This window comes from Coffea arabica, chromosome 1c (assembly GCF_036785885.1).
Source record: "Coffea arabica cultivar ET-39 chromosome 1c, Coffea Arabica ET-39 HiFi, whole genome shotgun sequence".
Lineage (NCBI taxonomy): Eukaryota > Viridiplantae > Streptophyta > Magnoliopsida > Gentianales > Rubiaceae > Coffea > Coffea arabica.
This window is the reverse complement of record NC_092310.1, coordinates 23,527,622-23,554,490: the sequence shown is the minus strand read 5'-3', so window position 1 is coordinate 23,554,490 and position 26,869 is coordinate 23,527,622. Positions and strand designations below refer to the sequence as shown.

General features: G+C 42.6%; 2 long non-coding RNA genes across 2 annotated transcripts; both read left to right on the top strand.

Moving 5' to 3' along the window:
* Positions 1 to 11,101: 11,101 nt before the first annotated feature.
* On the top strand, positions 11,102 to 12,118 carry LOC140006406 (uncharacterized). The gene is made up of 2 exons (XR_011814002.1): positions 11,102 to 11,192; positions 11,877 to 12,118. It is a non-coding gene; the product is annotated as an uncharacterized lncRNA (long non-coding RNA).
* A 4,218-nt stretch (positions 12,119 to 16,336) lies between these two features.
* Positions 16,337 to 17,353, top strand: LOC140006404 (uncharacterized). Its single transcript, XR_011814001.1, has 2 exons — positions 16,337 to 16,427; positions 17,112 to 17,353. It is a non-coding gene; the product is annotated as an uncharacterized lncRNA (long non-coding RNA).
* The last annotated feature ends 9,516 nt before the right edge of the window (positions 17,354 to 26,869 follow it).

Here is a 26,869-nt window from a genome sequence, read left to right as displayed (position 1 = left end):
TTCGCTAAAGAAGGCACAAGGCCGTTGGTCTTGTATGAGGGCCAATACCTACACCAGAAGCATCACACTCGATTTCAAAAGTCTTGTGAAAGTTTGGCAATGCTAAAACAGGTGCATGTGTGAGTTTGTTTTTGAGGGTAAGAAATGCTTGTTCTTGGGCTTCCTCCCAATAGAACTTGTCATTCTTCTTGGTCACGGCGGTCATTGGGGCGGCCATGGTGCTGAAGTCCTTGACAAAGCGCCGGTAGAAGCCCGCTAATCCAAGAAAGCTGCGCACCTCAGGGACGGATGTAGGAGTTGGTCATTACTTGATGGCCTCAATCTTGGACTCGTCTACTTTGATACCCTGCGAACTTACTACATAGCCCAGAAACACAAGTTCATTAGTACCAAAGGTGCACTTCTTAAGGTTAGCATATAAACGCGCCTTTCGAAGTGTCTCAAGAACTAGTCTCACATGCTCCAAGTGCTCATGTTCACTGCGACTATATATCAGAATGTCGTCAAAGTAAACTATGATAAATTTCCCAATAAACTGCCTCAAGACATGGTTCATTAGTCGCATGAAGGTGCTAGGGGCGTTAGTCAACCCAAAAGGCATGACTAGCCACTCATAGAGACCATGCTTGGTTTTGAAGGCCGTTTTCCATTCATCGCCTTCTTTCATCCTAATTTGATAATAGCCACTCGTAAATCGATTTTAGTGAATATTACAGCACCATCGAGTTCATCAAGCATATAATCTATTCTAGGAATAAGATGACGATACTTAACAGTAATGGCATTGATGGCCCTACAATCAGTGCACATCCGCCAAGTACCATCCTTTTTCGGGACGAGTACCACAGGCACAGCACAAGGACTGAGACTCTCTTTTACCCAACACTTACCTAATAGGCCATCAACTTTCCTTTGAAGCCCTTTTGTCTCCTTAGGGCCCATGTGGTAAGCAGGTTTGTTGGGTAGTGGTGCTCTAGGAATGAGGTCGATTGGGTGTTCAATCCCTCAAATGGGTGGTAAGCCATCCATGACCTCGTCAGGGAAAACACCCTCAAATTCCTGCAAAAGAGTAACCATGCTCGAAGGCAATGCCTTGTCGAGCTCAGCGACATCTAAAAGTACATATTTACAAATTATGAGAAGTACAGGCTGATCAGAATTCACAACTTTTCTAACGTCTTTAGCCTTAATAATTATGTTTTGCTTCCTAGTGGTATGTGTAGTGGGTGATTTGTCATATGTAACACTGGGTGTGCTCACTGGACCCTTGGTCGATTGCTCACTTGTAGAAGTGAAACCTTTACCAGGGTCGACCGCCTTTAGCTTCCTCCTTTGACGATTTTGTTCACACTCTCTTTGCAACTTGAGTTGGTCCTCATACACTTGTGCAGGTGTAAGTGGTGTGAGGACCTTGCATTTTTCATCATGTAAGAGTGTGTGCTTGTTTGCCCTTCCATCGAATGTGACGTGTTTGTCAAATTGCCAGGGCCTCCCCAAGATGACATGGGTAGCATGCATAGGCACGACATCACAAACAACCTCATCGATGTAGGTTCCCATGGTAAAGGGAATGCGTACCTGTTTGAAGACACGTACCTCTCCATCCTCACTTGGCCATTATAAGCGATAAGGATGTGGATGTTTAGTAGTTGGGAGCCCTAGACTCTCAACCATGAGTAAGCTTGCCACGTTCGTGCAACTCCCGTCGTCGATGATGAGGCTACACACCTTGTCACCTACTTTATAACGGGTGTAAAACAGGTTCTCCCATTGTAGTTGCTCGTCCTCCTTAACTCGGGCGGTTAGCACTCGTCGTGCCACCAAGCAACCTACTTCTCCTTGCGTAGGTGAGCAATCTTCCTCAGCTGTGTCTTCATCCAGGCAGTCACCTTTGATCAATTCGGGCATCTCCTCACAGTCGTCATCATCGAACACGATCTCGCCATTGTGAGTGATTACCATGACCCGTTGGTTTGGACATTGAGACTGGATATGTCCAAACTCTTGGCACTTAAAGCATTTGATGTCCTTACTCCTAGTCTTAGGAGTCTCATGCTGTGCCTTCGAAGTAGACCTGGATACATCGGTAACCTTGTTAGGGGTAGAATTGGGATTTCGGTTGGGCACATTACCTTGAATTCAGCTCGAAGAAGTTGATGCGGCCGAATATCCAGCTTCGTGGGTCACCCTCCGTGGTTGGTTGCCCTTCCATGAGGTTGAGTTAGAAGACTAGAAGGTACGAGCTCTTCGCCTCAGTTTCTTTCCCCTCTCGGCCTTGATAGCGAGTTCAAGAAGGTCTTGCATATCCACATAGTGTTGGAGCTCCAAGGCCTCTTGAAGGTCTGGGTTGAGACCTCGAAGAAACCTAGCCATGGTCGCTTCACTATCTTCTTGAAGGTTCGCCCTCATCATGGCCATCTCGATCTCCTTGTAATAGTCCTTCACACTCATGTTGCCTTGAGTGAGGGTTTGCAATTTGGAGTGGAGATCTCGGTTGTAGTTGCTTGGAACGAAACGCTTACGCATCAATGCCTTGAGCTCTCGCCAAGTTCGGACTCGCGGTTCCCCCATTTTTCTCCTATGGGTTCTTACTTGGTCCCACCAAACTAGGGCGTAGTTGGTGAACTCAACAGTGGCGACTTTGACCTTTCGTTCCTCACTATAATCGTAGCAGTCGAAGACCATTTCGATGCGGCCTTCCCACCCCAAGTACGTCTCAGGGTCACTCTTGCCTTTGAACGCAGGTACTTGAATCTTAAGCCCCTTTAGTTCATTTTTGGGCGTGTCCCTTCGATGCCTCTCCGGTTGCTCCTCATCCTCACTAGTAGAGTAGTCTTCACTGTTGGCCGTTTTGGTACCTCAGTTGCTCCGGTTGTGAGATCTAGAACGAGAGTCTCGTGTGAGACTCTTGGACAGCTCCTCAAAACGGGTGTGCATCTCCTCCACTTGTTGTTCACTGATGCGTCTAAGCTCATTCTTCATTGCGGTGAACAACAATGAGTAGTCGGTGGTTGCTTGTTGTTGCTCCATGTCTCTCGTGGTGTCCTGCAAAAGTGATACGAATGCGCGGATCTAGACGAACAATCAAGTTGAAAAGGCGGCACGCATGACCCCTCTAAACCCCGAGTTGATGAACTAAGATGAATCTCAATCCAACAACTAATGATTTAGTGAACCAACGGTCTGGGTAGAAGAACGCCACAATCAAGGTGTATACTTGATTGATAAGTTCAATTTGAATAACTCAAGAAAACTCTCAAGTATTCAAGCAAAAGCTCTCTTGGAAGAGAAAAGTGAATAAACTCACAAATATTATCTAATTTCTGCCTCCTTTCAATCTTAATAGCTTTGTCTAGCATATCATGGAGGTCCACATAATGGTGCATCTCCACTTGATCTGCTATTTCAGGCCTCAATCCACTTAAAAATCGTGCCATAGTAGCTTCCCGGTCCTCGACAATGTCAGCCCTTAACATGGCTATCTCCATCTCCTTATGGTAGTCCTCCATGCTTTTGGTTCCTTGTGTCAAATTTTGAAGTTTGAGGTACAAGTCACGGTGATAGTGACTAGGAACAAAGCGTTTTTTCATGACACCCTTCAATTCGGTCCATGTAGTGATAGGGTATTCTGTGAGGCCCCACTCCGTTCGTAAGTCGATATTAGGGTTTTATGGCTAGGAAGGAAACCTTAATTCGATTAAGTTTGAAAAAAATCCTAGGTTACGTGTTATTATTATAAGGCTCAAGCTATAATTTATATTCGGTATTTTCGTGTGTGCCTTGACATAAGTAAATATAGGATTTGTTTTTATTACAAAGGTTTAGTAAGTTTAAATGATTAGCAAACCTTTAGTGTTCCAATGTATTAGAAAGCTTAAGTGGGGATAAAAATCCTAATTTTGCCTAAGTTATAAAAGTTATTATTTGATTGTTTTAATTATGGAGAAAGTATGTTTAAGTATAGGTGATTAAGATAAGAAAGTGATTAGTGAAGTAATTAAGCATGATTGCATGTTTTAAATGAGATTAAGGTATGACCTATGGAGTTAATTGAAAGATTATCAAATGTTTGAGGGAAAATGTATAAGAAAGAGAAAGTTAAAGTGCAAGGGTTTAAACAACAAATAAAGCATTTTTGTGATTGGTTAGCTATAAGAAATATCTCCCAAAGCTTTGACTATATGTTGTCTTACAACTTATAAGAAACAATAGAAAACAAAACAAAACAAAACTAAGAAAAAAAAAAGAAAGGAAGAGCCGAGAGAGAGAGGGAGAGAAAGTGAGAAAATTTCTTCAAAAATCTTCAAGTTTTAGCTTCCATCTTGGGTTTGAATCTTGGAGCAACAACTTGGGTGCTTGATTAGTGAAGGTTAATCATCTACAAAGCTTAATTGAAGGTATGCCTCTTACTTGAAAGTTAAACTTTTGGGGTTTTAGTTTCTAAGCCATGGAAATGATGTATTATGTTATGATTATGGATTTATTTGATGGATTTGATGTGTATAGTGTAGTTTCATGGTTAATTTTAGTGTTATTTGGTTGCTGAAAATTCGGCCAAGAAGAGGAAAAAATTTGGGTTTCTTGCTAATGCTTTCCTTACTTGTTTTAGTTGAGAAATGGACTTGTAGTGGTTATGTTTGATGAATTGCCTCACTTGATTGGTTGGTTTCTAGCAAAATTCTGATTAGGGTTAAGAAACCCTAGACTCCATGAGGTTAGTTTAGTTGAACTTATGGCTAGAGTTAGGGTTTGGTTAGTTGGATGTTAGGGTAAGTTGATGGGTGCATATGAAGTTAGGTTAGGTGTTATGGTTAGTATTTGGTAATTTGGTATTGACTTGGGAGGGGAATTTCGGACCATTTGTAGGCCATTTAGATGGTAGTATATGTGTGTTTATTTGGTACAAAAGTGGTTGAAAAACCTGCATAAGAACCATGAAAACGAACCATATGTTTGCAACATTTGAAACCGGCAAAATGGGTAAACAGGGCAACCCAGAACCTGAACTTGAGCTCCATTTTTCTTAATGCTATGTACGGATTTGGGAATTCCTCAAAACATGAAAGTTGTACCCTTGTAGGTCCTGAGTATGCCTGCAAAATTTTAGGTCCATCGGATTAGCGTAGCCTGAGTTATCGACGAAATGCTCAAGCCTGTTTTGACCCTTTGATTCTGCGCGTTTTTCTAGTTTAGCTTCTGCCGTGATTTTTCGGTTTTGATCCCATTCGATCTGGGTGTCGACTCCTTCATAAGAAATTTAGATCTTGGTCTCAGCTTCGAAATGGTATAAAGTACGTCAAAAACCGAGTTCCGTAGCTCCGGTTATGATCGAAACGATATCGATCGTCAGAACTGCCCGGATTTTGGACAGTTCTGACGGGTACTTTGGCACTCGAATTTTGTTCTGTTCTTAATAGATTCAGGTCTTGGCCAAAACATGAAAGTTTTAGCCTTATGTTTCAGATTTCTAATGCCTCTGGAATTTCTGAATTTTGATTTCTGTGCCGTGAGTTACGGTCTTACAAACAGGGCCTGTTTGGTAACCCGCAATGAAACAGTTGGCACTATTTCGTGCATTTTTGACCTATACCTAGTGAGATCTGGGTTGAAATGTCTTCATGAAAATTGTAGCCCTTTCTCTTAGTTTCGAAACGGTGTCTCACCCACTTTGATCCGACACTCCTAGCCTAATTTTTGACCAAAACGGTTTGAGATGGCCGATTTGGCCATTTCCGTTTGCCGTTCCGCGCGGACGTGTGCGGCCGTTTTGCCGTTTCCGCACTTGCGCGTGCCAATTTTGCCGTTTGGCTTATTTCAAGTACATTAGTTGCCGTTTGTGATATATTGTGACATAATCTTCGATTTCAGACAGTGGTGAGCTAGGCGGTGCCGGTGGGGCCCACTATTAGCCAACACACAAAGTGAATTCCGCCTTTATACTACTGTTGGTATTTTGAGTAAGTATTCAGGCCGCTCTTATGTGTTAGTTGTTTATGTGTTAGTTGTTTATGTGTTTCGTTATGCGTAAAAAGGGTACCTAGGCGAGAGTGTACTTTATCACGCTCGACCTAAACCCTAATTTGCGCACATATTTGTACATGACTTATGTATATGAGCAATTTTGGAACTAAAACCCTTGAGCTGGTGGCTCTGGGTGACTTTTGAATAATTTTGTGAATTTTGTGAGTTTGAGGTTGAACTCAATACCTAGAGGGACTATTCGAGCCGGTTAGGGCTTGGTCGAAGTCAGTCCAACTTGGTTTGAGGTCACCAAGTTTGTGAACCCGGTTCGCTGAGTATGTGGACCAATTTTGTGACCCGAGCTTGTGACTCAAGCTCAAGTTTGTGATTTCGTTCGCCTGGGCAAGTTTGTGAGGTGACTGGCCAGTGAGGGTGATAAGGTGTCGGTGGGTGTACAAGTGAAGTTCTACGGACCTTATTTATGGTCGACGGAGGGCCGACAGGAGATCACGCATGGCAAATGACTTGGCTTTGGAGCCACCCGTATCCTTATTATGTGATGTTACTTTTCTGCTTTTGCTTTACTCTTACTGTGTAATTGGTGTTACGTGAAATTTACGCTTTTGCCCCTGTTTACTTACTAAGCTTTTAGCTTACCCCATTCCTTTTGTTTTCCTTAGCAGGGGCCGATGCGGGTACGTTTGGGCACTTACACTAGTATAGTATAGTTAGACTTGCTTGTAATAGCGGACAATTAGGATGTTTGTTTTTATTGTGGTGGTTTGTATAAGGACCCTTCTTAGGGTCTACCTTTTGGTTTTGGTTGTAATTATAAGGATGTAATAGTTTGAGCAGGTACTTTTGGGGAATGTACTTATAACTCTTTTGGGATTGCATATATATGTATAGTACTCTTTTGGATTTTGCTAGCTTTCGTTGTTTTAAGTTTTGAGTCCTGGCGCGAGCTAGGCAGGCGGCCCGCCGATACCCTTGGGTTCGCCCTTGGGAGAAGTGGGGTCGTCACAGTTGGTATCAGAGCGCCTAGGTTAGAGGACTTGAGCAAGTAGGACATACGCGGTAGGCACTAGGCATATGTGACCCTTTTAAGTTGAATGATATATTTTAAGTTGAAATGCCGGTTGACTAACGACTTAATGTTGTGTAAGTATGTATCCGGGTAGTTTGAGTGGTGTGGGACCGAGATTTCCGAGTATGAGAGGCGTAGGGGATCGAGTGCTGCGTAAGCGAGCGATCCGCTATCGGCAGAGACCTGGAGAGCCTTACACTTTATACTCCGTTGGGAATCTGGGCCCTAGGGGAGGCGATTAGGGTCGCTTTTGTACTTTTGTTTTGCTAGTGTATGACTTTTGTTAGATCTAGCATGACTACCTTCTTTTGTTATCTGGTTGACTGATTAGATTTTTGGAGCCGATGCTCATGTGTACATTGGCTTTTGTACCGACTGGAGGTCGGTAATCTGTAAATCTTTTGGTGTGATTTTGTATATCTATGTATATATTTGAGTAGCATTTTGAATTTATCCTTTGTGTGTCTTTTGTTCATACGCTTTACGTCCGTACTTTTGCTCATAGTCCGGATAATAAGTTTATGTGTAATGTTACGATCTATAGACGTTTGCACTTAAATGGCCTCCGGTACTCGAGGTGGAGGTAGAGGGCGAGCACAAAGCCCTGAAAGGGGACAAGGACCAGAGCAAGATCAAGTCGCTACAGCCATCCAGCGGATGGCCGATTTACTAGAGCAAATGACAAATCAACAGGGCCAAGGAAGCGGTATGGGGAATCCTGGACATAATCCGGGACATAATCCAGGCAATCACGAGGGTGAAGACCGTGCCTTGGAGCGATTCCAAAAATTCGCACCCCCAAAGTTTATCGGTGGGGCCGACCCTGACTTAGCGGAGGGTTGGCTAGACCGTATGTTAGACATATTTGCCGCGCTTAGGTATTCAGAGGAGCGGCAGATATCCTTTGCGGTCTTTCAGTTTGAAGGGGCCGCTCGAACCTGGTGGAATGTAATCAAAGCCAAGTGGGAGCGCGAACAGACTCCTTGGACCTGGATCAACTTCACACGGGAGTTTAATGAAAAATATTTACCACCCATTGTGCAAGAAAAACGGGAAGATGATTTCATCCGCCTACGTCAAGGGGCGTCTAGTGTGGCGGAGTATGAGACACAATTTACCAAACTCTCTCGCTTCGCCCCGGAGCTGGTACTAACAGAGCGCAAACGAATTCGCCGCTTTACTCAAGGCTTAAACGTAGAGATCCAAGAAGCACTAGCGGCTGCACAGCTGGACACCTTTAGCCAGGCGCTAGAAAAAGCACAGCGGATTGAGACTGCCAGGGGACAGGTGAAAGCTTTCCATGACCGGAAAAGGAGGCAACCCAACTCGAATGACTCCACGGTTGGACAAAGTTCGCGAAACGAGCCACCTGCTAAGACGAGTAAAGGCACAGATGGTCCACGACCTACAAGAACCCTGAATAGCTTTGGGCGAGGTCAAATAGTGCAAGAGCCTCAGAAGAGTGCTCAGCGTGGAGGGTCAAGTACGGCCGCTAAGCCAACCTGTGGTTTCTGTGGGGGCAATCACACCGATGAAAATTGCTAGAAAAATAGTTCGGTACGCAAATGCTTCAAATGTGGTAGCACCGAACACCTGATTGCCCGGTGCCCTAAGATGAAAAAGGATGGACTCAAACCACCGACTGGAGGGACCACCACAACTAAGCCGTCAACTACAGGGGAAAATCGACCCAAAGGGCCAGCAAGAGTCTATGCGATGGGTCAACCTGAGATGACAGATCCTTCGGTGGACCTTGAAGGTACGCTTTGATCAACGAATGAATTTCGAGGACGAAATTGTCCTAAGTGGGGGAGATTGTGAGGCCCCAGTCCGTTCGTAAGTCGATATTAGGGTTTTATGGCTAGGAAGGAAACCTTAATTCGATTAAGTTTGAAAAAAATCCTAGGTTACGTGTTATTATTATAAGGCTCAAGCTATAATTTATATTCGGTATTTTCGTGTGTGCCTTGACATAAGTAAATATAGGATTTGTTTTTATTACAAAGGTTTAGTAAGTTTAAATGATTAGCAAACCTTTAGTGTTCCAATGTATTAGAAAGCTTAAGTGGGGATAAAAATCCTAATTTTGCCTAAGTTATAAAAGTTATTATTTGATTGTTTTAATTATGGAGAAAGTATGTTTAAGTATAGGTGATTAAGATAAGAAAGTGATTAGTGAAGTAATTAAGCATGATTGCATGTTTTAAATGAGATTAAGGTATGACCTATGGAGTTAATTGAAAGATTATCAAATGTTTGAGGGAAAATGTATAAGAAAGAGAAAGTTAAAGTGCAAGGGTTTAAACAACAAATAAAGCATTTTTGTGATTGGTTAGCTATAAGAAATATCTCCCAAAGCTTTGACTATATGTTGTCTTACAACTTATAAGAAACAATAGAAAACAAAACAAAACAAAACTAAGAAAAAAAAAAGAAAGGAAGAGCCGAGAGAGAGAGGGAGAGAAAGTGAGAAAATTTCTTCAAAAATCTTCAAGTTTTAGCTTCCATCTTGGGTTTGAATCTTGGAGCAACAACTTGGGTGCTTGATTAGTGAAGGTTAATCATCTACAAAGCTTAATTGAAGGTATGCCTCTTACTTGAAAGTTAAACTTTTGGGGTTTTAGTTTCTAAGCCATGGAAATGATGTATTATGTTATGATTATGGATTTATTTGATGGATTTGATGTGTATAGTGTAGTTTCATGGTTAATTTTAGTGTTATTTGGTTGCTGAAAATTCGGCCAAGAAGAGGAAAAAATTTGGGTTTCTTGCTAATGCTTTCCTTACTTGTTTTAGTTGAGAAATGGACTTGTAGTGGTTATGTTTGATGAATTGCCTCACTTGATTGGTTGGTTTCTAGCAAAATTCTGATTAGGGTTAAGAAACCCTAGACTCCATGAGGTTAGTTTAGTTGAACTTATGGCTAGAGTTAGGGTTTGGTTAGTTGGATGTTAGGGTAAGTTGATGGGTGCATATGAAGTTAGGTTAGGTGTTATGGTTAGTATTTGGTAATTTGGTATTGACTTGGGAGGGGAATTTCGGACCATTTGTAGGCCATTTAGATGGTAGTATATGTGTGTTTATTTGGTACAAAAGTGGTTGAAAAACCTGCATAAGAACCATGAAAACGAACCATATGTTTGCAACATTTGAAACCGGCAAAATGGGTAAACAGGGCAACCCAGAACCTGAACTTGAGCTCCATTTTTCTTAATGCTATGTACGGATTTGGGAATTCCTCAAAACATGAAAGTTGTACCCTTGTAGGTCCTGAGTATGCCTGCAAAATTTCAGGTCCATCGGATTAGCGTAGCCTGAGTTATCGACGAAATGCTCAAGCCTGTTTTGACCCTTTGATTCTGCGCGTTTTTCTAGTTTAGCTTCTGCCGTGATTTTTCGGTTTTGATCCCATTCGATCTGGGTGTCGACTCCTTCATAAGAAATTTAGATCTTGGTCTCAGCTTCGAAATGGTATAAAGTACGTCAAAAACCGAGTTCCGTAGCTCCGGTTATGATCGAAACGATATCGATCGTCAGAACTGCCCGGATTTTGGACAGTTCTGACGGGTACTTTGGCACTCGAATTTTGTTCTGTTCTTAATAGATTCAGGTCTTGGCCAAAACATGAAAGTTTTAGCCTTATGTTTCAGATTTCTAATGCCTCTGGAATTTCTGAATTTTGATTTCTGTGCCGTGAGTTACGGTCTTACAAACAGGGCCTGTTTGGTAACCCGCAATGAAACAGCTGGCACTATTTCGTGCATTTTTGACCTATACCTAGTGAGATCTGGGTTGAAATGTCTTCATGAAAATTGTAGCCCTTTCTCTTAGTTTCGAAACGGTGTCTCACCCACTTTGATCCGACACTCCTAGCCTAATTTTTGACCAAAACGGTTTGAGATGGCCGATTTGGCCATTTCCGTTTGCCGTTCCGCGCGGACGTGTGCGGCCGTTTTGCCGTTTCCGCACTTGCGCGTGCCAATTTTGCCGTTTGGCTTATTTCAAGTACATTAGTTGCCGTTTGTGATATATTGTGACATAATCTTCGATTTCAGACAGTGGTGAGCTAGGCGGTGCCGGTGGGGCCCACTATTAGCCAACACACAAAGTGAATTCCGCCTTTATACTACTGTTGGTATTTTGAGTAAGTATTCAGGCCGCTCTTATGTGTTAGTTGTTTATGTGTTAGTTGTTTATGTGTTTCGTTATGCGTAAAAAGGGTACCTAGGCGAGAGTGTACTTTATCACGCTCGACCTAAACCCTAATTTGCGCACATATTTGTACATGACTTATGTATATGAGCAATTTTGGAACTAAAACCCTTGAGCTGGTGGCTCAGGGTGACTTTTGAATAATTTTGTGAATTTTGTGAGTTTGAGGTTGAACTCAATACCTAGAGGGACTATTCGAGCCGGTTAGGGCTTGGTCGAAGTCAGTCCAACTTGGTTTGAGGTCACCAAGTTTGTGAACCCGGTTCGCTGAGTATGTGGACCAATTTTGTGACCCGAGCTTGTGACTCAAGCTCAAGTTTGTGATTTCGTTCGCCTGGGCAAGTTTGTGAGGTGACTGGCCAGTGAGGGTGATAAGGTGTCGGTGGGTGTACAAGTGAAGTTCTACGGACCTTATTTATGGTCGACGGAGGGCCGACAGGAGATCACGCATGGCAAATGACTTGGCTTTGGAGCCACCCGTATCCTTATTATGTGATGTTACTTTTCTGCTTTTGCTTTACTCTTACTGTGTAATTGGTGTTACGTGAAATTTACGCTTTTGCCCCTGTTTACTTACTAAGCTTTTAGCTTACCCCATTCCTTTTGTTTTCCTTAGCAGGGGCCGACGCGGGTACGTTTGGGCACTTACACTAGTATAGTATAGTTAGACTTGCTTGTAATAGCGGACAATTAGGATGTTTGTTTTTATTGTGGTGGTTTGTATAAGGACCCTTCTTAGGGTCTACCTTTTGGTTTTGGTTGTAATTATAAGGATGTAATAGTTTGAGCAGGTACTTTTGGGGAATGTACTTATAACTCTTTTGGGATTGCATATATATGTATAGTACTCTTTTGGATTTTGCTAGCTTTCGTTGTTTTAAGTTTTGAGTCCTGGCGCGAGCTAGGCAGGCGGCCCGCCGATACCCTTGGGTTCGCCCTTGGGAGAAGTGGGGTCGTCACAGTTGGTATCAGAGCGCCTAGGTTAGAGGACTTGAGCAAGTAGGACATACGCGGTAGGCACTAGGCATATGTGACCCTTTTAAGTTGAATGATATATTTTAAGTTGAAATGCCGGTTGACTAACGACTTAATGTTGTGTAAGTATGTATCCGGGTAGTTTGAGTGGTGTGGGACCGAGATTTCCGAGTATGAGAGGCGTAGGGGATCGAGTGCTGCGTAAGCGAGCGATCCGCTATCGGCAGAGACCTGGAGAGCCTTACACTTTATACTCCGTTGGGAATCTGGGCCCTAGGGGAGGCGATTAGGGTCGCTTTTGTACTTTTGTTTTGCTAGTGTATGACTTTTGTTAGATCTAGCATGACTACCTTCTTTTGTTATCTGGTTGACTGATTAGATTTTTGGAGCCGATGCTCATGTGTACATTGGCTTTTGTACCGACTGGAGGTCGGTAATCTGTAAATCTTTTGGTGTGATTTTGTATATCTATGTATATATTTGAGTAGCATTTTGAATTTATCCTTTGTGTGTCTTTTGTTCATACGCTTTACGTCCGTACTTTTGCTCATAGTCCGGATAATAAGTTTATGTGTAATGTTACGATCTATAGACGTTTGCACTTAAATGGCCTCCGGTACTCGAGGTGGAGGTAGAGGGCGAGCACAAAGCCCTGAAAGGGGACAAGGACCAGAGCAAGATCAAGTCGCTACAGCCATCCAGCGGATGGCCGATTTACTAGAGCAAATGACAAATCAACAGGGCCAAGGAAGCGGTATGGGGAATCCTGGACATAATCCGGGACATAATCCAGGCAATCACGAGGGTGAAGACCGTGCCTTGGAGCGATTCCAAAAATTCGCACCCCCAAAGTTTATCGGTGGGGCCGACCCTGACTTAGCGGAGGGTTGGCTAGACCGTATGTTAGACATATTTGCCGCGCTTAGGTATTCAGAGGAGCGGCAGATATCCTTTGCGGTCTTTCAGTTTGAAGGGGCCGCTCGAACCTGGTGGAATGTAATCAAAGCCAAGTGGGAGCGCGAACAGACTCCTTGGACCTGGATCAACTTCACACGGGAGTTTAATGAAAAATATTTACCACCCATTGTGCAAGAAAAACGGGAAGATGATTTCATCCGCCTACGTCAAGGGGCGTCTAGTGTGGCGGAGTATGAGACACAATTTACCAAACTCTCTCGCTTCGCCCCGGAGCTGGTACTAACAGAGCGCAAACGAATTCGCCGCTTTACTCAAGGCTTAAACGTAGAGATCCAAGAAGCACTAGCGGCTGCACAGCTGGACACCTTTAGCCAGGCGCTAGAAAAAGCACAGCGGATTGAGACTGCCAGGGGACAGGTGAAAGCTTTCCATGACCGGAAAAGGAGGCAACCCAACTCGAATGACTCCACGGTTGGACAAAGTTCGCGAAACGAGCCACCTGCTAAGACGAGTAAAGGCACAGATGGTCCACGACCTACAAGAACCCTGAATAGCTTTGGGCGAGGTCAAATAGTGCAAGAGCCTCAGAAGAGTGCTCAGCGTGGAGGGTCAAGTACGGCCGCTAAGCCAACCTGTGGTTTCTGTGGGGGCAATCACACCGATGAAAATTGCTAGAAAAATAGTTCGGTACGCAAATGCTTCAAATGTGGTAGCACCGAACACCTGATTGCCCGGTGCCCTAAGATGAAAAAGGATGGACTCAAACCACCGACTGGAGGGACCACCACAACTAAGCCGTCAACTACAGGGGAAAATCGACCCAAAGGGCCAGCAAGAGTCTATGCGATGGGTCAACCTGAGATGACAGATCCTTCGGTGGACCTTGAAGGTACGCTTTGATCAACGAATGAATTTCGAGGACGAAATTGTCCTAAGTGGGGGAGATTGTGAGGCCCCAGTCCGTTCGTAAGTCGATATTAGGGTTTTATGGCTAGGAAGGAAACCTTAATTCGATTAAGTTTGAAAAAAATCCTAGGTTACGTGTTATTATTATAAGGCTCAAGCTATAATTTATATTCGGTATTTTCGTGTGTGCCTTGACATAAGTAAATATAGGATTTGTTTTTATTACAAAGGTTTAGTAAGTTTAAATGATTAGCAAACCTTTAGTGTTCCAATGTATTAGAAAGCTTAAGTGGGGATAAAAATCCTAATTTTGCCTAAGTTATAAAAGTTATTATTTGATTGTTTTAATTATGGAGAAAGTATGTTTAAGTATAGGTGATTAAGATAAGAAAGTGATTAGTGAAGTAATTAAGCATGATTGCATGTTTTAAATGAGATTAAGGTATGACCTATGGAGTTAATTGAAAGATTATCAAATGTTTGAGGGAAAATGTATAAGAAAGAGAAAGTTAAAGTGCAAGGGTTTAAACAACAAATAAAGCATTTTTGTGATTGGTTAGCTATAAGAAATATCTCCCAAAGCTTTGACTATATGTTGTCTTACAACTTATAAGAAACAATAGAAAACAAAACAAAACAAAACTAAGAAAAAAAAAAGAAAGGAAGAGCCGAGAGAGAGAGGGAGAGAAAGTGAGAAAATTTCTTCAAAAATCTTCAAGTTTTAGCTTCCATCTTGGGTTTGAATCTTGGAGCAACAACTTGGGTGCTTGATTAGTGAAGGTTAATCATCTACAAAGCTTAATTGAAGGTATGCCTCTTACTTGAAAGTTAAACTTTTGGGGTTTTAGTTTCTAAGCCATGGAAATGATGTATTATGTTATGATTATGGATTTATTTGATGGATTTGATGTGTATAGTGTAGTTTCATGGTTAATTTTAGTGTTATTTGGTTGCTGAAAATTCGGCCAAGAAGAGGAAAAAATTTGGGTTTCTTGCTAATGCTTTCCTTACTTGTTTTAGTTGAGAAATGGACTTGTAGTGGTTATGTTTGATGAATTGCCTCACTTGATTGGTTGGTTTCTAGCAAAATTCTGATTAGGGTTAAGAAACCCTAGACTCCATGAGGTTAGTTTAGTTGAACTTATGGCTAGAGTTAGGGTTTGGTTAGTTGGATGTTAGGGTAAGTTGATGGGTGCATATGAAGTTAGGTTAGGTGTTATGGTTAGTATTTGGTAATTTGGTATTGACTTGGGAGGGGAATTTCGGACCATTTGTAGGCCATTTAGATGGTAGTATATGTGTGTTTATTTGGTACAAAAGTGGTTGAAAAACCTGCATAAGAACCATGAAAACGAACCATATGTTTGCAACATTTGAAACCGGCAAAATGGGTAAACAGGGCAACCCAGAACCTGAACTTGAGCTCCATTTTTCTTAATGCTATGTACGGATTTGGGAATTCCTCAAAACATGAAAGTTGTACCCTTGTAGGTCCTGAGTATGCCTGCAAAATTTCAGGTCCATCGGATTAGCGTAGCCTGAGTTATCGACGAAATGCTCAAGCCTGTTTTGACCCTTTGATTCTGCGCGTTTTTCTAGTTTAGCTTCTGCCGTGATTTTTCGGTTTTGATCCCATTCGATCTGGGTGTCGACTCCTTCATAAGAAATTTAGATCTTGGTCTCAGCTTCGAAATGGTATAAAGTACGTCAAAAACCGAGTTCCGTAGCTCCGGTTATGATCGAAACGATATCGATCGTCAGAACTGCCCGGATTTTGGACAGTTCTGACGGGTACTTTGGCACTCGAATTTTGTTCTGTTCTTAATAGATTCAGGTCTTGGCCAAAACATGAAAGTTTTAGCCTTATGTTTCAGATTTCTAATGCCTCTGGAATTTCTGAATTTTGATTTCTGTGCCGTGAGTTACGGTCTTACAAACAGGGCCTGTTTGGTAACCCGCAATGAAACAGCTGGCACTATTTCGTGCATTTTTGACCTATACCTAGTGAGATCTGGGTTGAAATGTCTTCATGAAAATTGTAGCCCTTTCTCTTAGTTTCGAAACGGTGTCTCACCCACTTTGATCCGACACTCCTAGCCTAATTTTTGACCAAAACGGTTTGAGATGGCCGATTTGGCCATTTCCGTTTGCCGTTCCGCGCGGACGTGTGCGGCCGTTTTGCCGTTTCCGCACTTGCGCGTGCCAATTTTGCCGTTTGGCTTATTTCAAGTACATTAGTTGCCGTTTGTGATATATTGTGACATAATCTTCGATTTCAGACAGTGGTGAGCTAGGCGGTGCCGGTGGGGCCCACTATTAGCCAACACACAAAGTGAATTCCGCCTTTATACTACTGTTGGTATTTTGAGTAAGTATTCAGGCCGCTCTTATGTGTTAGTTGTTTATGTGTTAGTTGTTTATGTGTTTCGTTATGCGTAAAAAGGGTACCTAGGCGAGAGTGTACTTTATCACGCTCGACCTAAACCCTAATTTGCGCACATATTTGTACATGACTTATGTATATGAGCAATTTTGGAACTAAAACCCTTGAGCTGGTGGCTCAGGGTGACTTTTGAATAATTTTGTGAATTTTGTGAGTTTGAGGTTGAACTCAATACCTAGAGGGACTATTCGAGCCGGTTAGGGCTTGGTCGAAGTCAGTCCAACTTGGTTTGAGGTCACCAAGTTTGTGAACCCGGTTCGCTGAGTATGTGGACCAATTTTGTGACCCGAGCTTGTGACTCAAGCTCAAGTTTGTGATTTCGTTCGCCTGGGCAAGTTTGTGAGGTGACTGGCCAGTGAGGGTGATAAGGTGTCGGTGGGTGTACAAGTGAAGTTCTACGGACCTTATTTATGGTCGACGGAGGGCCGACAGGAGATCACGCATGGCAAATGACTTGGCTTTGGAGCCACCCGTATCCTTATTATGTGATGTTACTTTTCTGCTTTTGCTTTACTCTTACTGTGTAATTGGTGTTACGTGAAATTTACGCTTTTGCCCCTGTTTACTTACTAAGCTTTTAGCTTACCCCATTCCTTTTGTTTTCCTTAGCAGGGGCCGACGCGGGTACGTTTGGGCACTTACACTAGTATAGTATAGTTAGACTTGCTTGTAATAGCGGACAATTAGGATGTTTGTTTTTATTGTGGTGGTTTGTATAAGGACCCTTCTTAGGGTCTACCTTTTGGTTTTGGTTGTAATTATAAGGATGTAATAGTTTGAGCAGGTACTTTTGGGGAATGTACTTATAACTCTTTTGGGATTGCATATATATGTATAGTACTCTTTTGGATTTTGCTAGCTTTCGTTGTTTTAAGTTTTGAGTCCTGGGGCGAGCTAGGCAGGCGGCCCGCCGATACCCTTGGGTTCGCCCTTGGGAGAAGTGGGGTCGTCACATATTCACCACTTCGCCTTCGACTAGTAGTGATTTGATCCCACCACACTATGGCGTAGTCGGTGAATTGCATGACTGCAAGTCTCATTTGCCGCTCCTCGGTGTAATCATTGCAATCAAAGATCAACTCCACTCGTTTCTCCCATTCCAAATAGACATCAGGGTCGGATTTGCCTTGGAAAGTAGGCAATTGCATTTTAACGCCTTTGATTGGATCCACACCAGCTTTGCGGTGTTTATTCCTCCATGTCCTCGACCCATATTCCTCCTCGGAGTTGGAACTTTCATAGTCACGGGTTGGTGCTTTGTGTCTCCGGGACTTAGAATTGGTTTGGGAGTGTTCGAGACTATCCATCCTCTCATGCAATGGTTCTAATTCCTGTTTCATTATCTTGAGCAATTTTTCAGTCATAGCCTCCATCACAAGTTTAATATCAAAAGGAGTAGTTTCCTTCCCTTCGGACATGTTGAGGTATTCTTGCAAAAATAAGGTTAGTGGAAATAACACCTCACTCACTCCCTTAGTATGTCACTCACACTCGTGTTTCACTCAAGTGTATTAAAACACTCTAATGATCTCACCAATCACTTCTCAAGTCACTAGATTACTTTTCTTGAAGAAAGCAGAATTTTCTTGAAGAAATTCAATCAAACTTGAACCAAATTACACCCAAGTATGGCGGATGAAGGCTGTGATTTTTTGGAAGTTTATTGGACTGATTTTAAGACACAAAAGGAAAGGTATAATATGTTGGAAAAAAAATACCCTATGCTGTCCGCCCAAGAAAAAAAAAACCCAGAAAAGGGAAAGTTTGGATTGTGACTAGTAGCTAATTTTAGGAGTTAACTACCAAGTGGAATCCAAAACTGATTAGGACTCTTGGGACTTGTAAACCACATTTGTATTGCCTGGAAATACTATAAAATATGCACCAAGGATCGGCTGGGCAGTTGGCACAAACCACAATCAAGAAACAAAAGCAAGAGGTGGCTACAAAGTAGGAAACCCTATCTTATCTTCCCACCTTTTGTGGCTATTTAATAGCAAGGTTTCTTGGTTGTTTTGGGGTGTTAATGGCTGCTGGTTTTCTGGTATTTCGTGGACAAAGAGAGGCGGCCAATAGTTCAAGATTGAAGGCAACAAGGTTTGTTCTTTCAACCCAAGCTCGGCTAGGCTACCCAAGCAAATTATTTTCTTGTTCTTGAAATCCAATTTGTGTTTTCTTTTTCTTTCTTGCGTTGTTTTTTTTTTTTTTGCAAGATGGATCTTTCTTTCTTTTTCAATTCGGATCCTACACACAAGAAACAAGATCTTTGTGTCAAATTTGAGCAAGGGCAGCCGCAAGTTCGAGACAAGAACTTTGGTTTTGTTTTGAAGGTTCAAGATTTGGAAAGGTTGAGAACAAGATTTTCAAGAACCCTTGTTTACCCACCCAAGAACTTCAAGATTCAATCAAAATTTCCAGATTTCAAGAGTTTGAACAACAATATCCAACAAAAACTTGATGGCAGTCCACGAAAATTCAAGAAACTACAAAACCCTAGCGTAATTTCCAAGAAAAACCCTAACACCAATTTTCAAGAAGTTCAAGATATCAATTTTGCAGCCCAAGAACTTCAAGATTCAATCCCCACAATATCAAGGAAGCTAGGAAATTTCAAGGTCAGCCATGGTTTCATCAAGACACAACCAGAAAATAGGTTTTTCCCTGATGAACAGTGTTTTCGGGTGAATAGTCCCGATGAACAGTACCTTTTTTTTTTTTTTTTGGATGACTCTATATGAATTCAAGACTTCAAGATACAAGACACAAGACCCACGAAATCAAGACACACGATGGATGAATTGCGGACAACAACCAACACGAAAATTCAAGACAATCAACGAAAACAAGGATAAACAACAAGAACACAAGATAAAACCCTAGCCGCCTATGGAATTCCTATACGACCAGAATTTAACACTATAAGAAACGGAAAAAAAAAATTTTTCTTTAAGGAAAACTTACAAGATGCAATGGGATATACTTGATGTCGTCGACTAGCTCTTGATACCAACTGATACGAATGCGCGGATTTAGACGAACAATCAAGTTGAAAAGGCGGCACGTATGACGCCTCTAAACCCCGAGTTGATGAACTAAGATGAATCTCAACCCAACAACTAACGATTTAGTGAACCAACGGTCTGGGTAGAAGAACGCCACAATCAAGGTGTATACTTGATTGATAAGTTCAATTTAAATAACTCAAGAAAACTCTCAAGTATTCAAGCAAAAGCTTTCTTGGAAGAGAAAAGTGAATAAACTCACAAATATTATCTAATTTCTGCCTCCCTTAACAAGGAGGAAGTATGGCTATTTATAGCCTTTACAAGCATTAACCCTAATCCCAAAATTGACTAAACTAACCCTACCAATTAATGACAAGGATTCGGCCAGCCCTAAGTTCATAATGGACTGACTTTAACTAGTATTTAACTATAAAAAAAAGATAAATAATAGAACTACCTTAACCCTTCCTTAAGCGTGACCGCTAGGTGAGGGCACGCCTAACTAGCAACAGGCGCTGGAGTGTCTTCTACTTGGAGCAATGTGTAAAGTTTTGAATCTTCATTCTCCAAGCCTTCAATAATCTTTAAATCAACTCCAATGCGGCCTTGGATTGTACTCACAAGGGCTTGTAAAGATTCACGCATCTTCTTGGCACGAGCTCTTGAGACTGGACCACTTGGTACTTGAATGGCTTGTGCAACTTGTGTTTGACCAGCCTTGAGCCCCTCATCAAAAAGGTTAGTAACAAGGCAAAAATACAAGTATATTCTCACTTCACTCCCTTAGTGTATCACTCACTCTCGTGTATGGTACTCAAATCGCTCTATTAGGCTTACCAAGTACCTTTATCTGTTGGTTTAGGTAGTTGAGAAATGCTGCTCGAGTCCAATGATTGTAACCAACTTACCCTCAAGAGTATTCAAGAATGCCGGACACAATTGGTTAAGATTTGAGATGGAAAGGATGGAATTTGGAAGGTTATTAGAGACGGACAGACTTGGAAATAACGCTAAGGAAGGAAACCTAGGATGTAGGAATGGTTCCTAAAACGTCGGAGTGAAAGTAGGAGTGGTTCCCTAAAGTGGATGAGAGAATATAGGAAAGTAGATGAGACAATATAGGAAAGTGGGGAAAATATAGGAAGGTGGATGAGAAAATATAGGAAGGTGTCCAAGTGAGAACAAGAGTTATCCAAGTTATCTACTTTAGTTCCCTAATCGAGTTTGGATAACAAGTTAGTGTTGGAACCTTCTTAGAACTCTTCTCTTGTACAACCCTTAGAAGCTCCCAACTCCTCCCCTAACAGGTCTGATTTCTTTTCCCCATTTTAGCCGAAAATTTCCAGAATTTTTAACCTTCTTAATCCCTTCCCAAAGTCGGCTAATCTCCCCAAAAACCCTCCCTTCTCAGCCACAACTTACTCCAAGAAACTCTGTTTTGTCTCAAAGAATTGAAGCAATTCGATTCCTCCCCCCTTGCACAACTCACGAGACAGCTTGGGTCTTTGCTCAAATCAATGGCGTCTCAAGGTGACGCGAGCAATGTCACTCAATCTTCACCCCCACGGGCCGTTCAAGAATCTTCCAAGAAGTTTATTCCTAAACCAAAAAAGCCTCGTATGGATGCAAGAGCATACAAGAAACTTTTTATTCGAAGAGAGGTGCAAGTTTTCAAGTCTCAAGATGATCAAGAACCTCAAGAATCTCAAAGGGTGATACAAGTGATCAAGCTCAAGGTGATCAAGATTTTCAAGAAGAGGTAGGTCAAAACTTTTGAGTTTCTTTCTTTTTGTTTGTTCGAATTTTCTGGTTTGTTCAGAAACAATATGTAAGGCTGTTGGCTTGGCAATAAAAAAAACCCAGTTCTTCCTCTTTCTTGTTCGGCCTTTTTTGTTCCACCCGAATGGCTTTCTTCTTGTTTTCGTTTCTGTTTTTTTTTTTTTATCAAATGAATATCACAACAACTGGGCCGAACTGGAATAAAATTCTAGATTTTGATTTGGCTCACAATGCACAAGTAACGACCCAGTTCTTCAAGAATTCCCTACGCAAGCCCTAAGAACTTCAAGACTTTTCCAATTCAAATTCAAGAACCCAAGAAACCTTAGATTCTTTTCCTTCAAGATTCACAACACCAACTAGTTTTTACAAAGATCAGTTTTGGGAAGTTAGCCAACAACTTGGTTAAAACAAGTATCACTTGGACAGATTTGGCATGAGGCAAACGAAACCCTAGCCGCACTTAGCAAACCCTAGTCACCAAGACAAACCCTAGCCGCCGTCCCTTGAACTTGCTCTTGTTCACGAACAGGTTGGGCTACGCACCACTTGGTCAGAATTTTGGTGCAACAGGCGATACAAAATATGGTCAGGTTTGACGCCAACAACCGCATATGCATGGACAGATTGGACGCCAACAATGAGTAAGAAAACGGGCAGACTTGGGAGCAAACTTTCGACCAAGAACTTGACCAACTTGCGGACAGAATTTAATGACCAACTAGTGACTTAAAACAAGAACAAATCGCAGCCGCACATGGAGGCTACACGGACAGCATGTACGACACAACATATAAGCAAAAATTGACACGGCAATATGTAACAATGGTGCGGACAGAAATTTTAAGGCTTGCGACAAGTTGTAAAAATATGAACAGATCTCTTTTTTTTTTTGAATCGGACAGAATGTAAACGACACAACAAAGGAATTTCGGACAGATTAGGAGCAAGGCTCAAATGACAGGAACAAACACGACGCAAAACAGAATTTTTTTTTAAAAGACAAGGCAGCGGGAATAAGAAAAACTAAGACAAAATAAGACAAAACAACGGATATAACGGAAGATACCTCAACCAAAGCTCTAAAGTCAACTGATACATTCCTCGATCAACTCATTTCGAGACACGTAGCACGTTTACCCAAGGATCTAGCGGGGGTTGTCCTACGTTTGGATTGCGAGACCCTAAATCAACACGGATGACACGAGTTGGTTTAAAGTGGTAGAACGACGACTCCGATGAAGGACCCTTGCCAAGCAAGTAAGAAGGCTCGAAACTCTCTCAGAGGAAGAATCGAAATAAAGGAAAACTTTATTGATGAAACTTGTGTCAAACCCTTACAAAGCTAGCCTTTTTATAGGCTAAAGGTAATAAGAAAAACCCTAAGGAAACCCTAATAGGGGATTCGGCCATCTTAACTCCAAGGTGGGCCGGCCCAAGCTTCTACTAAGCTACTAATCCAGTCTAATAAGTATTACAGACTAAGGCCCTACTCGGCCGACTCACGTGAAGGCCCACTTGATTCTTCATGGGCTTGGATCAAGGTGTAGATTACTTGATTGTCTCTTTCCAAGCCTTTAATATCTCTATGGACTCCATGTTGGTCTTGGACAATTCGAACAAGGGCTTGGAGGGATTATTTGAAGAGCTTGGCCCGTGCACGTGTGGCTGGGCCCAATGGAACTCGGACTGGGTCATTACGTGGGCTGAGATCCGTGCACACATCAGTCCCCTCCTCTTGAGAAGGATTTGCCCTCAAATCTAGATCCTCCTCGTCAAGAAATGGGCTTAGGTCCGCGACATTGAAGGTCGCACTCACATTATACTCCCCAGGTAGCTCCAATTTGTAGACATTGTCATTGACTCTTTGGAGTACGCGAAAAGGCCCATCACCCCATGGGGACAACTTGCTTTAACGCTGCTTAGGAGACCTCTCTTTCCTCAGGTGTAGCCAGACCCAATCTCCAGGTTCAAAGTTCATCTTACGACTGTGCTTGTTGGCTTGCTGGATGTATTACTGGGTACGCTTCTCAATGTTCGTCCGAACGGCTTCATGTAACCTGCGCATAAAATTAGCTTTCTTTTTCCTATCTAAGTTGGTTTGCTCAGAGGAAGGTAAGGGTGCCAAATCAAGGGGGGTCAGCGGGTTAAAGCCATAAACAATCTCAAAAGGTGAGTAGTGTATAGCACTGTGAACAGTTCGATTGTAGGTAAATTCAACATGAGGTAAGCACTCTTCCCAAGTTTTAAGATTCTTCTTAATCAAAGCCCGAAGTAGTGTGCCAAGTGTGCGATTGACAACTTCAGTTTGTCCACATCGCTTTGTAGATGACTGGTGGTGGAGAAAAATCGTCTAGTTCCAAGTTTAGACCACAAAGTCTTTCAAAAGTAACTCAGAAATTTGAAATCTCTATCACTAACAATGGTCCTAGGCATACCATGCAGACGGATAATTTCTTTGAAGAACAAATTAGCAATACAAGATGCATCGTCAGTTTTGTGACAGGGGATAAAATGAGCCATCTTAGAGAATCTATCAACCACGACAAAGATGGAGTCATTTCCCCTAGGTGACCTAGGGAGTCCTAAGACGAAGTCCATGGACAAGTCTACCCAAGGATAGTGGGGAATAGGCAATGGGGTATACAGGCTGTACGGGTTTGATTTAGACTTCACCTTGTAACAAGTGACACATCTACCAACCATGCGCTCAACATCTTGACACATGTGAGGCCAGTAGAAATGCTCTTGTAACATAGCTAGAGTCTTAACCATGCCAAAGTGTCCCATAAGACCACCACTATATGCCTCCCTAACCAAAAGATCATGGACGGAAGAATTAGGCACACACAGTTTATCCACATGAAATAGGAATCCATCATGCAAAAAGTACTTTCCGTCAGCATATATGTCACCAAAGTCAGGGTCATGTGTGTAGAGCTCCTTAATCATCTCGAACCCTAATAACTTAGCATCAAGGAAAACAAGCAAATAATGTCTACATGATAAGGCATCAGCTACCACATTCGTTTTGCCAGTCTTGTACATAATCACATAGGAAAATGTGTCAATGAAGCTTACCCATTAGGCATGTCTCTTGCTCAACTTAGGTTGCCCCTTGAGAAACTTCAATGACTCGTGATCAGTGTGTATCACGAACTCCCGAGGGTGAAGATAGTGTTGCCAAGTCTCCAAGGCCCTTACCAGTGCGTACAACTCCTTGTCATATGTTGGGTAGTTTAAGGCAGCACCTTCCAGTTTTTTGCTAAAGAAGGCACAAGGCCGTTGGTCTTGTATGAGGACAGCGCCAATACCTACACCAGAAGCATCACACTCGATTTCAAAAGCCTTGTGAAAGTTTGGCAATGCTAAAACAGGTGCATGTGTGAGTTTGTTTTTGAGGGTAAGAAATGCTTGTTCTTGGGCTTCCCCCCAATAGAACTTGTCATTCTTCTTGGTCACAGCGGTCATTGGGGCGGAATGGTGCTGAAGTCCTTGACAAAGCGCCGGTAGAAGCCCATTAATCCAAGAAAGCTGCGCGCCTTAGGGACGGATGTAGGAGTTGGCCATTGCTTGATGGCCTCAATCTTGGACTCGTCTACTTTGATACCCTGCGAACTTACTACATAGCCCAGAAACATAATTTTATTAGTACAAAAGTTGCACTTCTTAAGGTTAGCGTATAAACGCGTCTTTCGAAGTGTCTCAAGAACTAGTTTCACATGCTCCAAGTGCTCATGTTCACTGCGACTATATATCAGAATGTCATCAAAGTAAACTATGACAAATTTGCCAATAAACTGCCTCAAGACATGGTTCATTAGTCGCATGAAGGTGCTAGGGTCGTTAGTCAACCCAAAAGGCATGACTAGCCACTCATAGAGACCATGCTTGGTTTTGAAGGCCGTTTTCCATTCATCGCCTTCTTTTATCCTAATTTGATGATAGCCACTCCATAAATCGATTTTGGTGAATATTACAGCACCATTGAGTTCATCAAGCATATCATCTAATCTAGGAATGGGATGACGATACTTAACAGTAATGGTATTGACGGCCCCACAGTCAGTGCACATTCGCCAAGTACCAACCTTTTTGGGGATGAGTACCACAGGCACAGCACAAAGACTGAGACTCTCTTTTACCCAACCGGTACTTAATAGGCCATCAACTTGCCTTTAAAGCTCTTTTGTCTCCTCAGGGCCCATGCGGTAAGCAGGTTTGTTGGGTAGTGGTGCTCTAGGAATGAGGTCGATTTGGTGTTCAATCCCTCGAATTCGTCAGGGAAAACATCCTCAAATTCTTGCAAATGGGTAACCATGCTCGAAGGCAATGCCTTGTCGAGCTCAGCGACATCTAAGAGACATGTTTGCAAATCATGAGAAGTACAGGATGATCAGAATTCACAACTTTTCTAACGTCTTTAGCCTTAATAATCATGTTTTGCTTCCTAGTGGTAGTTGCAGTGGATGATTTGTCATGTGTAACACTAGGTGTGCTCACTGGACCCTTGGTCGATTGCTCACTTGTAGAAGTGGAACCTTTACCAGGGTCGACCGTCTTTAGCTTCCTCCTTTGACGGTCTTGTTCACACTCTCTTTGCAACTTAAGTTGGTCCTCATACACTTGTGCAGGTGTAAGTGGTGTGAGGACCTTGCGTTTGCCATCATGTAAGAGTATGTACTTGTTTACCCTTCCGTCGAATGTGACGTGTTTGTCAAATTGCCAGGGCCTCCCCAAGATGTCACAAACAACCATGCATAGGCACGACGTCACAAACAACCTCATCAGTGTAGGTTCCAATGGTAAAGGGAATGCGTACCTGTTTGAAGACACATACCTCTCCATCCTCACTTAGCTATTGGAGGCGATAAAGGTGTGGATGTTTAGTAGTTGGGAGCCCTAGACTTTCAACCATGAGTAAGCTTGCCACGTTCGTGCAACTCCCACCGTCGATAATGAGGCTACACACCTGGTCACCTACTTTACAACGGGTGTAAAACAGGTTCTCCCGTTGTAGTTGCTCGTCCTCCTTAACTCGAGCGGTTAGCACTCGTCGTGTCACCAAGCAACCTACTTCTCCTTGCGTAGGCGAGCAATCTTCCTCAGCTGAGTCTTCATCCAGGCAGTCGCCTTTGATCAATTCGGGCATCTCCTCACAGTCGTCGTCATCGGACATGATCTCGCCATTGTGAGTGATCAGCATGACCCGTTGGTTTGGACATTGAGACTGGATATGTCCAAACCTTTGGCACTTAAAGCATTTGATGTCCCTACTCCTAGTCTTAGGAGTGTCATGCGGTGCCTTCGAAGTAGACCTGGATACATCGGTAATCGGTAACCTTGTTAGGGGCAGAATTGGGATTTCGAAGAAGTTGATGCGGCCGAATATCCAGCTTCGTGCGTCGCCCTCCGTGGTTGGTTGCCCTTCCATGAGGTTGAGTTGGAAGACTGGAAGGTACGAGCTCCTCGCCTCAGTTTCTTTCCTCTCTCGGCCTTGATAGCGAGTTCAAGAAGGTCTTGCATATCCACATACTGTTGGAGCTCCAAGGCCTCTTGAAGGTCTGGGTTGAGACCTCGAAG